We start from the raw sequence: 12,573 nt of genomic DNA on the forward strand, positions 1-12,573 counted from the left end.
ACCTTAATTTTTGGCCACTCTTTTCAGTACCTCAACTTTAACTGTATTCATATCCTTGTAGTTTTTAAAAATGTTAGTTCTTATTAGGAAAGCACTTGGCTTATATAAGAGATAAGTAGCAGTAACAAGAGTTGAATACTTTCATGCATGAGAATGAATGAGACAAGTTGTTTTTGTTTTTTTTTTTTGCTGAGTTTAATATGCTGGGTTTAATTAATATAGTTGGAGAAAATGCAGGAAAAAATCAGGGCTTGTCATTAGAGCCCACTATTGTACTCAGAGAAGAGCGTAAGTTCTATAATATGCATTTACATGTCAAAATTTTCATAGATGTCAACTTTTCTAAAATCAACTTTATTGAAGTACAATTTATAAACAATATAATGCACATGTTTTTAAGATTTATTATTTTATTTTTTTACAAATGTATTTTATTTTTTCTATCACCATTTACCCTTCCTATACCTTCTTCCACCCCCACCCCCCCACACACCCACCCCCTGCCATCACCACACTGTTGTTCATGTCCATGAGTTCTTTCCCCTTTTTTTCTTTTTTGCTCAATTCCTCCTTGCCTCTGCCTCCCCCATTTTAAGTGTGCAGCTCTTTAAGAATGCACTGTGCACGAGTGTTAAGACATGATACACTGTGTGATCTGGGGTCTGGTTCTAGAGATTGGGTTTCAGTCTGCAGGCAAGAGGGAACCATTAGATAGGCCTTTAAATAGAGGAACCTGGTGACAGTTGAAGGCTGGACTGCAAGAATAAAAAGCTGAAAGAAGGAACCAGTTTAAAGAGTCTTGTTAGAGTCCCTTTTATGAGGATTTGGAATAGGGAAATGGCAATAAAAGAGGGAGGGGCCAGAATGGAAATATATTTAAAAGATAGGTTTAGTGACCAGTTGGATATAGGAAATGAGGAGAGGGAGATTCCCATAAATCTTTTCTGTTCAGGCTGCAGTAACAAAATACCAGAGACTGGATGGCTTAAATCAGAATGGAAATATATTTAAAAGATGGGTTTAGTGACCAGTTGGATATAGGAGATGAGGAGAGGGAGATTCCCATAAATCTTTTCTGCTGCAGTAACAAAATACCAGAGACTGGATGGCTTAAAATTTATTTCTTACAGTTCTGGATGCCAAAGTATCTGAGATCAAGGTGTTAACATATTTAGGGTCTGGTGATTCCCTGATTCCCCTTTCATAGACAGCACCTTCCTCTGCTGTGTCCTCAGATGACAGAAGGGCAAGGATATCTTCCTGGCTTCTTTTTTAAAAGTCTTTATTGTCTAGAGCAGGGGTCCTCAAACTACGGCCCGCGGGCCACATGCAAATACAAGTATTGTATTTGTTCCCGTTTTGTTTTTTTACTTCAAAATAAGATACGTGCAGTGCGCATAGGAATTTGTTCATAGTTTTTTTTTAAACTATAGTCTGGCCCTCCAATGGTCTGAGGGACAGTGAACTGGCCCCCTGTTTAAAAAGTTTGAGGACCCCTGGTCTAGAGCATTACAGATGTCCATCTTTTTTTCCCCCCATTGCCTCCCTCCACCTGGTTCCCACCCCACCCCAGTTGTGGCACAGTGGTTGAGTGTTGACTATGAACCAAGAAGTCATGGTTCGGTTCCCTGTCAGGGCACAAGCACAAGTTGCGGGCTCAATCCCCAGTGTGGGGTGTGCAGGAGGCAGCTGATCAATGATTCTCTCTCATCATTGATGTTTCTCTCTCTCTCTCTCTCTCCCTTTCCCTTCCTCTCTGAAATCAGTAAATATATATTAAAAACAAACAAACCACTCTCTCCATGGCTTCTTTTGAAAGGGCACTAATCCCTTCACTGGGGCTTCACCCTCATGACCAAATCACCTCCTGCAGGCTCCGTCTTTAGGTACCATCACACAGGGGGTTAGGTTTCAACACATGAATTGGATGGGAGGGGTACAAATGTTCAGTCTATAGCACAGGATAACCTGGAATTTTAAATTAAAATATTGCTAATATTCCTTTCTATTTCACTTTCCCCTGCCCCAATTCCTTTTCTACAGCATAAAGCAAGCCACAAGGTCAGAACAGTGGCTTCAGAATTTATCTCTATTAGATGGAGACTTTGACAAATAACAGACATTTTCACTGTAACATACAGACATTTTAACATAAAGCCTATTTTAATGATTTTTATGTATAATCAAGTAGCTTTAAATTCTATACAAAATTATAAGAAGACCCACTTGGCTAAAAATCAGGAAAATGTCACCATTTTGAAGGGAAAACAAGTACAATGTACAATGTGGGAAGGCTGGAAGGAAAATGGGGAAAACATTTGATGATGTCATCGTGCTATTGAGTTGATGCTAATATTCTGTCAATGATTAGTATGCAGACATTATCTAATAAATTGCTCTTAAAAAATAGAATTTCTGATGCATCCAATGTTCCAAATTCTTTTTGGCTTCTCTGTACTTTATCATATTTTATTAGATTTGGAAAGCTTTTCAGTCTGGAATAGCATATTCCCCATATGTTTAAGTAGAGAAATAAAATGAAAAAGAAGGAAGAAATTAAATGAAATAGAATAAATAGAAATAAGTATGCCTCATATTATTCTCTTATAGTTATAATTGTAGTGTACATTTGTAGCACCTTCACTCTTCACATTTCACCTTCTTATCTTTTATTTATGACAAGAATGAGAAAGCAACATCATCACCTTCATTTTACAGGTAAAGGAATTGAGTCCGTGATATTTTAGGTAGTGTGTAAGGTTTTATAATTTATAAGTGGCCTATCCTCATCTTGACTTTGATGTCTTAACTCTTTAAGCAGGGTTTATTATTCCACTGTGTGTATTTTTTGGGGGAGGGTATAGTTAGCAGAAGTCATTAGAGGATTAGTAGAGAAAAACATTATTCTTTTTTAAACCAATTGTCTCTCCTGAACTCCATCTTGCACACCTGAAATTCAAAGGCAGTGGTGAGTGCAAAGTGAATTGACCAAATTCCATTACCTTCAGACTTTGTGTAAATTTTCAGTAGGTATGAGTTGCTCTGACCACTTCTTTCCTCTGTTTAGGAAGAAGGCCTTGGGCATATATTAGTTGACCACTTAAGTATCTGATTGGTCACTGGATTGGCTTCACACACCCAATTCTTCTGACACTTGGAAAGTAATGTCAATGAAGAAAGGCTGAAACAAGAACTTCCCAAGGCCTTGCACACCTGAAATTCAATGGCAGTGCAAAGTGAATTGACCAAATTCCATTACCCTCAGACTTTGTGTAAATTTTCAGTAGGTATGAGTCGCTCTGACCACTTCTTTCCTCTGTTTAGGAAGAAAGCCCCGGGCATATATTAGTTTACCACTTAAGTGTCTGATTGGTCACTGGATTGGTTTCACACACCCAATTCTTCTGACACTTGGAAAGTAGTGTCAATGAAGAAAGGCTGAAACAAGAACTTCCCAAGGTGTACCTTTGTCAAGAGTTTTAAGAATGAAGTCATAATGGAAACGCAGACTCACTAATTCCCCATCTTCCTGGTTCCCTACCTATTGAACTAGTGAGTCACCCCTGTGACACCTCTTTGGGTTCCAGTCTGGCTTTGTCTCGTGCAGACCGGACTCAGTTGTGCTTTGACTCGATTGGCTGCTGCTCTGACTTGGTTGGTTCCCTTTGTCTCTCCTTCTGCCCTGCTGCTTCTTTCCAGAATTGCAGCCAACCCTGACTCTTCAGCAGTTTTTAACTCCAGCAGCTCTTGGCTTCCTGCCTCCTGACCACTCAAGTCTGTTTCTGTCTCCTGTGCTAGCCCAGAGTTCCCAATCCACATAACATTCCCTATCTAGCAGGCAGTATGCACAGGTCTTTTGCTCCATTTAAGGTAAGATTTGCCCCCCTTTTAAGGCACTTGAATCCAATCCTTTGGGGAAAAGGCTGGTGGACAATTCTTACTAGGGTGCTTTTTTCTCTTCTCACACATCTGACTGTGCCTTTTGTGAGGTCTGTATTTTAGCTTTACATGAATATATTACTATTCTAAAGGTTGTAGCATGGTCACCATTATAATCTTCTGGGCATGGTGGTCTTAACTCCTCCCTGGGCTTGTGCATGTGATTTCTGGGTCTTGCTTTGGAGAGCTCCACCAGGAAGTGTGAATTAGATTGAAGCAATACTCCTGGTTGGACTATTGATGGACAACTGATAGCAGATTTGATTCCCAGCCAATATCCTGTGAAAGCATCGCTTAAAGGTGAAGGTCCTGATTCCTCATCTAGAATACCTTTTCCATGTTAAAATGATATTATCCATATAATCCATTAAAATATCACATAACCCCAGCCAGTTTTGCTCAGTGGATAGAGCATCGGCTTTCGGACAAAAGGGTCCTGAGTTCGATTCCAGTCAAGGGCACGTACCTTGGTTGCATGCTCCTCCCCAGCCTGGGCCTCGATTGGGGTTTGTGCAGGAGGAAACCACTCGATGTGTTTCTCTCATATTGATGTTTCTCTCTATCTTTCCCTCTCTCTTCCCCTCTCTCTCAAATCAATTGGAAAAATATCCTCGGGTGAGGATTTAAAAAAATCTTTTTTAAAAAGTCACATAAAATTCTAGCTGGCTGTCAAGTACTTGGAGAGACTCATTCTTGTACTGACATAAACATTTCCATAGCCATGCTCCAGCAACCTTGAGACAGCTGGTACCAATGTGGGAGAGGGCAGAGCCTTGAGCATCAGTACTAGCTGTTCGACAACGGCTTTCAGCAGTAAATTAAAGCTGAAGGAGTCAAATATGAGAAATTCCATATTTAGGATGACAGGGCCATATCCCAGGGGGGTAAGCTTGGGATGGAACCCCATACTTCCTACTGGGACTTCTAATAATGCAAGGTAGTGGGAGGATGGGCAAACCAGGATGGAGAGGACCCAGGGGTGATCACAAAAGTGGCTGTTGGCACAAATTATAGTGCTCAATGGGATCTGGCTATCTCAGCTTGACCTACGCCAGCCTACATTCTCTTTCAGGAATGGATGGTGGGTTAGGAGCAGTGAGAGAAGAGCCAAGTCTGAGGGTGGTTGCAGAGAAAGGGAAGGAGTAGTGGAGCTCACGCTTAGGTGTGAACTTGAATCGGTTCAAAAGAATACAAATGGCGGTGCAGCACCTACAAGAGAAAGGGGAAGGGTGTGGCTATCATCAAGGCCACAGGTAAGAGGTCAGGGGGTTATTTATAACGGGATCTCAGACCTACTACAGAAATAAATTCTCAGTGGGCAAGCAGCTGGCTAATTAGTGAGTCAGGCCCATTATATGGCAGCTGTGAAATAGAACTAAGACAATTCTAGATTATAATTTCCCATGTAAGGTCTTTCTTGGTAGAGATTGACTCAGTCCCTGGGGGAAACTGACTCTTTGACTGAAGACACTGACTCCTGTAAGAGAAGGAGCTGTGGGAGGGAGTGGCAGGTGTCGTGTTGTGGGGAGATAGGGTGACTAGCATTCCTGGTTTGCCCAGGACTGAGGGGATTCCAGGGACATGGGGCTCTGAGTTGTAAAAGTGAGACTATCCTGTTTTAATTGCTGGTCACCCCATGAGGTAATGTATTTGACAGTCTTGATCAAATGCCTTCTCAAGTGTTGCTCACAATTCAATAAGGGAATAATAATATCTTTACACAAAATGTACGGTAAAATGTGGGATTGGTAGTAATTTGGGTGCAAAACTAATATTAAGTTGATTTTTACTGCCATATTTCATTAGAGAATCTTAGAATTTTGGAATTGAGAAGGAGATGAAATGTCCATCTCTCATTGTCTAAATGATAAAAGCAAGACCCTGGGAGATTAGATAAATAACTCAAGTTTGTGTAATTACTTAAGGGTCTCATATTTTGAGTCCAAATTCTTTGCATGACCTCATCAATTTTTTTCTGCATCACCTAAAGACTCTTCCTTTTTCCCTTGGTAAGAACCTTTAAGAGATTAGACCCTATGAAGTCTCATTATAAAGAAAAAGAACATGTTTTTCTTTTTTCACTATATGAGATGATGGACACTAACTAAATTTATCATGGCAATTATTTCACAATATAGTCAAGCCATTATTCTGAACACTTTAACCTTACACAGTGCTGTATGTCAATTATATCCTAATAAAACTGGGGAAAAAGAGTCCTTGCCACACATAGGCTAGTTGTTATTTTTCAGTTAGATTCAGCCAGCCTCCTTCACAAGGTTATAGCTAAATCTACTATAGAACTCTAAGAATATCAGGTTGTAATATTTCTATGTCAAGTATCCCTATTACTAGTAATAGCATGACTCCCTTCACCAACATTACTGCAGTATGAGGGGAATAGAAGACAATGCTTGTTTCAACCCTAATTTCTTAGGTGGATAGTAATGAAGATAATCATGAATTCGAGGAATCCAGCTGTAATTCTTGGCAACTAGATATCTCTTGTGGTCCCTGCTGTAAATCTCTGGGATGGATACTCAGCTCTGGGGCCAGACAATTTAGTTTTTCCTACATGTTGTCATTTTGGTTACTGCCTCGGCTATAAGTCATAGTCAAGTCTTGCGGAAGGAAAAGAATGAAAGTACTGCAAAGTGACCAAAGCTTCGACTCTGTAAACTGTTACAAGGGAATTCCATACCTGCAGAGTGAGTGAAAACGACAAGTCTTTAAGCTTCAAAATTTACAGGAGCAGATCGATTTCAACTGGAGGGTCAGCCTGTCATATTTCATTCCATATATTGTCAGGTCCAACATGTCTAACATGCCCAGAGCAGCTCCTGGGGGGATTGTGTGCTACCTAGAGTCACAAATGCAAGAATGTTTTGAACAGGTCTACGGATAAGATGTGTTCATACTTTAAATGTGCTTCAGGTGTTTATGGTGGAAAAAACAGGGCAGATTCCTCACCCCTTAACATTTACTTTAGAAGATTACTCTTGAAAAAGCTTCTTGGTATTTCATCTGGCCCCCTTCCAGGTTGAATTGAGCATAAATTTGATCTGGGTTAAAGGTTGAAAGTATAAATTCATATTTTGATGCTTGAACCTATGAAATCACCAAATGGCAGGTTAAATAATTAAATACCATCATCAATGATTTTGTTTTGTTAACATGACATCACAGATTCAATTTGCTTGAATTGGCTGACTCATTTGCTCAAACAATGTCCTGGCTGTTTTGGAACTGAGCAGGCACTATTTTTTGGTGAGAAAAATTCTCACTAGTCCCAGGAAAACTATGAATTTTTGGAATGGCGAAGAAAGACCATGGGGATTTGAAACAACATATCTGGGACTGAAAGTGTATTCCCCATAGCAGTATTGAGTGACAGGAAGGGCAATTGATGCTTCAAGATTGAATGGTTCATTCCCATAATTCCAGGGAATATTATTCCAAACTGCAGAAGCTCACCTTAGTATTGTGAATCTCCAGGTAGTTCTAAAATGTCCCTTGATGACCAGTAGATAATCTCTCATGGGGAATTTTCTCTTTTTAATTTGGTTAATGTTACCTCTATCATGCTCTTACATAAGCACCAAGTTCAATGTTATATAAGTGGTAATAACCAAGAGTTTCAGGCTTCAGTAAATATACAGCCTATTAAATACAAAGTTCATTGCTTTTGCTACTTAATAAGTGGTTAACTTAAAATAGTTACCTTTTTGTTGGTATAAAAGACCTTGCATGTACTTTCTAAAAACAATTAAAAATTAGCTTCATGAGAAGATCAAATTTAGATGGTTAATAAGCCCATACTGGGAACTGGGAGATTGCTTTCTCAGACAGAGTGAGAGTTTTTCTCTATAATATATTGCTTTTAATAAAGAAGCAGCCCCTATATTAACTATTCCAACATTCATTACGAAGGAAAACATAATAAAACATATCTTGTCAGATTAAAAAGCTCCTGGATCAACCTTTGCAAGACAAAGTGGAGCTTCTGAATAAATAGATTATATTATGTAGGGAAATGCCAGAAGGCAATTTTAATTATGCTTTCTGCAAACATGTGATAGTATTTCCCATAAATTATTGTAGGCAAACACGGGGGACAGAAACCAGCGGTGTATTTTTAGGGTGGTCACATCGTGTGGTGGTTCTTTTGCTTTTCTGCTGTGCTTAAGAATGCCTAGTTTTATCATTTTCCTTAATTTGATTCAACTCACATTTGATTTTATAACTTTGTCAAGAGTAAAATATATATCTAATCAGTAAAACACAGAAAGAAAATACAGTATAGAGAACACATTGCATGGTTTGGCCATGTGCAAATGAGCAACACCTTCTTCTTGTGGACACAATGGTGGTTGAAAACCATCACACTGTGTGAGCTGGGTAAGCCAAACACATCTTCTAGCCTCAGTTTTACCATGTCAACCTGGAAAAATTGTAGCTAATGCTGCTTTTTAAAATATGCTGTAAGAAAATTGCCTAAAGTAACATAAAATATTATAGCCATGTTTTATGCACAAAGAGATTTCCTGAGGTTTTCATTGTAAATCTAGATTATACAAACAAACTTGAATCCACTAGGAAAGCTGTTTATTTAAAATTTAATTGATTAATGTTCCTATAAAACAGATTTTCACATCTCATGCTTGCTTAAACCACAGCAGAGACCACCAACAAAGGAAACCACTGTGTTTTTAATGAACTTAATGAGGGTATACAGAATTTCCATATTTTGTGATATGAAAGTCTGTTTTGTAGCCAAAGTTGGATCTGACAGCAGGAGCACTTGGGGCCATTTTGAGAAGTCTACCCAAATCTAGGAATTCTTCCTTTGAAAGGACCCCACAAAATTTATCTGGATTCACCTTAATGTATTTCTAGAACAAAACTTCTGCATAACATACCACAGAAAATTAAAATGCTGTTGCCAGTAGGTTTAGTATGTTGTATGATATACATCTTTCCACTACTTTTTATATAAAATCAATTTGAGGTCAGCTGAAATAGCTTCTATCCAATAGTTTCATTTTAACATTTCCAACATGTACTGTCTAAAATGTAACTAAGTTAATATGATGATTGCTTTCTGAACTACTAATGCCTTTTCTCTATAGAAAGTATCCTTTATGGGCAGATACTCTGTGACAAGCTTGACATTTTTAGGTAATTTCTCAGTGACAATCCTAACATATCTATATTATTCCCCCTGCCCCCAACTTATATGACTGGGATAGGCCTGAATATTTCAGTATTCTCACACTAAATAAGATGTTCTAACATTAACAAAGGATAATTTTATTTGTTTCTATTTTAATTTTAAAATAGACAATATATTTACATGGTTCAACATTCAAAAGGCATAAAAGGATATGCATTGAAGGTTATCTTTTCACCCATCTCTTTCAGCCACCAGTTTCATTTCCTGGAGACAAGAGTGTCACTGATTCCCCGGGTTTCTTCCCAGAGAAATTCTATGCTGCAAATACAAAAGGTACATCTATGGATATATTCTATGTGCTGGGGACCCTCTAATGAGCATGTGGAATGTATTTCCCGTGTGGTGATAACTCCCTTCTACTTCCGTATTGTGCCCACGTCAGAAGGGTTGAGTGGTTTCCACAGGTGTACCAGGCAGTAGCAGCAGAGAGGGCCTGGGACAGAATGTGGTAGATGGGTGGTACGCTGAGAAGAGGTGCCATGAAGCCATACTTGTGCTGAGGTGGTTCCTGAGTGACCACATGCAGTAAAATGTTGAGCCAAGAGGACATGAGAAAGTGCATAAGAGATGTCCAACACATGGTCTGACTATGCATGATACCTCAAAGTTAAAGAGGGGCCAGATAACAGTTGTTGATACAGAAATTCTAGCAGGTACTCAGACTTCAATAAATTTCTACAATTTTAGGAGATAACTCATCTTGAGACTTTTCACATAATGGAGTAGCTTTTTTGACTAGGCTTTCCTAGTAGGGTGTGTGTGTTTGTGTGTGTGTGTGTGTGTGTGTGTAGAATATGCATAATAAAATTGACCATTTTAATCATTTTAAGTGTACAGTTCAGTGGCATTAAGCATAGTCACACTGATGTGCAGCCTAGTAGGCTTTTGTAGAAGTACATGATAGAATTTTTAAATTTTTTTGCTGATGTCAAAAGTTACTGTTTTATACCTTATTTTTTTTCACTTGGATCCCCAATATATCAAAAAATGTATGACCCTGAAGTCTTTCTGCATATCCCATGCCATGAAAATCACTAAAAGCCTGTGTTTTGTTTGGGATTCTAGAACTCCAGAACTGGCTGAAAAATCCCAGGAACGAAAATAATTTTAAATGGCCACTATTTCACTCATTGTTTTGAGAAGCGTCAGGTTTAGAAGGATCTGGACGTGCATTATTGGTATTGTCCATAAGCCTGGGCAACATCAAATTGTGCAGAGATCTTTCTCCTAAGCCCAAAGGGTGATCCTTGACAGGCATTGGCCTTGGATGACAATTGGTAGAATTGGGTTGTGCCTTTTGGTTATATAATCCTTAGACAGAGTAGATCTTTGTACCTTTTAGTGAGTTTGTGCACTAAAATAGATACTATTTTTCTCCTTTCAATTCACAATTCTTAAAACATCTCTTGAGAAAATAGTTTCTAATAATCGGCTGTGTCTTATGGGAGAAAGGCTTAAATTCCAAGAATGGGAAGCATTTTCCTCTCAAGAAGCATCTAGCCTTCCTCTCTCTAGGATGAATGAAGCTTCTCTAGTGGTGCCACACTGCACACTTGTAAACTCCTTTCAGCAACATCAACTCTATGGTTGTTGACAGACATATGCGTGCAAGCATGCACACAAACACGCGTGCACACATACAAACCACTGGTCAAGGATCTTACAGAAAGTATTTGTCAAATGTCTGTTCTGATTGTAAATAAATCAAATCAGTGTCACCTTCCATTTTGCACACACAACAATTTGCTGCAGGTTCCTGTCTTTGTTTAGCCTGCTAGAACAGAATACCACAGACTGTGTGACTTATAAAAAATAGAAATTTATTTCTCACAGTTCTGGATGCTGGAAATCCATGTTCAAGGTACTGGCAGATTCAGTGTCTGCTGGGAGTTTGCTTCCTGGTTCTTTTGTATATTGATTGATTTCAGAGAGGAAGGGAGAGGGAGAGAGAGAGAGAGAAACATCAATGATGAGAGAGAATCATTGATCAGCTGCCTCCTGCATGCCCCCTAATGGGGATTGAGCCAGAAACTCGGGCATGTGCCTTGACTGGGAATTGAACCATGACCTTCTAGTTCATAGGCCAACGCTCAACCACTGAGCCACACCAGCTGGCTGTTTCCTGCTTCGTAGATGGCTGTCTTTTACCTATGTGCTCACTGGGTGGAAGGGCAAGGGAGCTCTCAGGAGTCTGTTTTCTAAGGGCACTGATCCCATTTATGAGGTCTCCGTACTCATGACCTAATCCTCTCCCCAAAGCCCCACCTTCTAATACCATCACATGGGGGATTAGGTTTGCCATATGAATTTTGTGGGGGACACCAACATTTAATCTTATAGCAGTTCCTAAAGCATCATGTGTAGGAAATTTTCTGTATGACAAAATTTTACTCATCTCACATGCTCAGGTTGAGTCTATCATGAGGTCTTTGGGGAAATAACGTGCTATGTTTTCTGAACATGCAGTCTCTTTTTTTTTAAGGAATCTGTGCTTAACATTTTTGACCTTTCAATTGAAACATGAGTATAATTGTTCAATGACTTTGGCATGTTGGAACTAATCCGAAGATACTATTGTATCTGAGATTTCCTATGTTTTATCAAAGAGCAAGAGAAACCCTCTTCACATTATGAGGACCACGATTATCAGCAGCTTCCGAGTTATTTCTGTGTCATATCTTACTGAATTAGTCTTTATTTTGGCCATTGAAATATTAATTCAGTCAAGGAATATTATAAGAAATTATTATAACTTTTATATACATGCTTAAGGTTGTCTCTCAACTTCAGTACTATTGACATTTTGGGCCAGATAATTTTTTATTGTGAGGATTATAGGATGTTTGGCCTCTACCTACTCCAGCTGTGATAACTCCAAATATCTCCAGATGTTGCCAAATGTCCTCTGGTGGGCAAAAATACCTACATTTTATAAACACACATATATATAGGGAAACCCTGATTTAGGCATGGTTTTTAGAGCTAGTCTCAATGCCAGTTGAATAAATCAAAGACACCTAGGGCTGTAGCATTGTTAAAATATAAGAATATACAAGTTGCGAGTAGGAGCTGTTCTGAGTCCTCCAAATACTTCTCTCACCCTGCTCTGTCTCCTCCACATGACCCATTTTTCACCTCCCTTCTATCTAGAAACTCAAGGCTTAAAACTGTCATAGCAAGGGGACTCCAAGATCTGTCTTATCAATTGTTAAATTTTATTATCTATTATTTTATTTATTTTATTATTTATATTGTTTTTGTTGTCACCCCATTCTTACAACTTAGAAGCAACTAGGTTCATCACACCTCTCAATTCACAGTTGAGTCCTAGAACAGAAAGTCAAATTACTTCCTTTAATTTGTTATCTTGCTAGAAAAATACTGTATTTTTCTCTGTTCTA

The sequence above is a fragment of the Myotis brandtii genome, unplaced genomic scaffold (genome assembly GCF_000412655.1).
Source record: "Myotis brandtii unplaced genomic scaffold, ASM41265v1 scaffold644, whole genome shotgun sequence".
In the NCBI taxonomy this organism is placed as follows: Eukaryota; Metazoa; Chordata; class Mammalia; order Chiroptera; family Vespertilionidae; genus Myotis; species Myotis brandtii.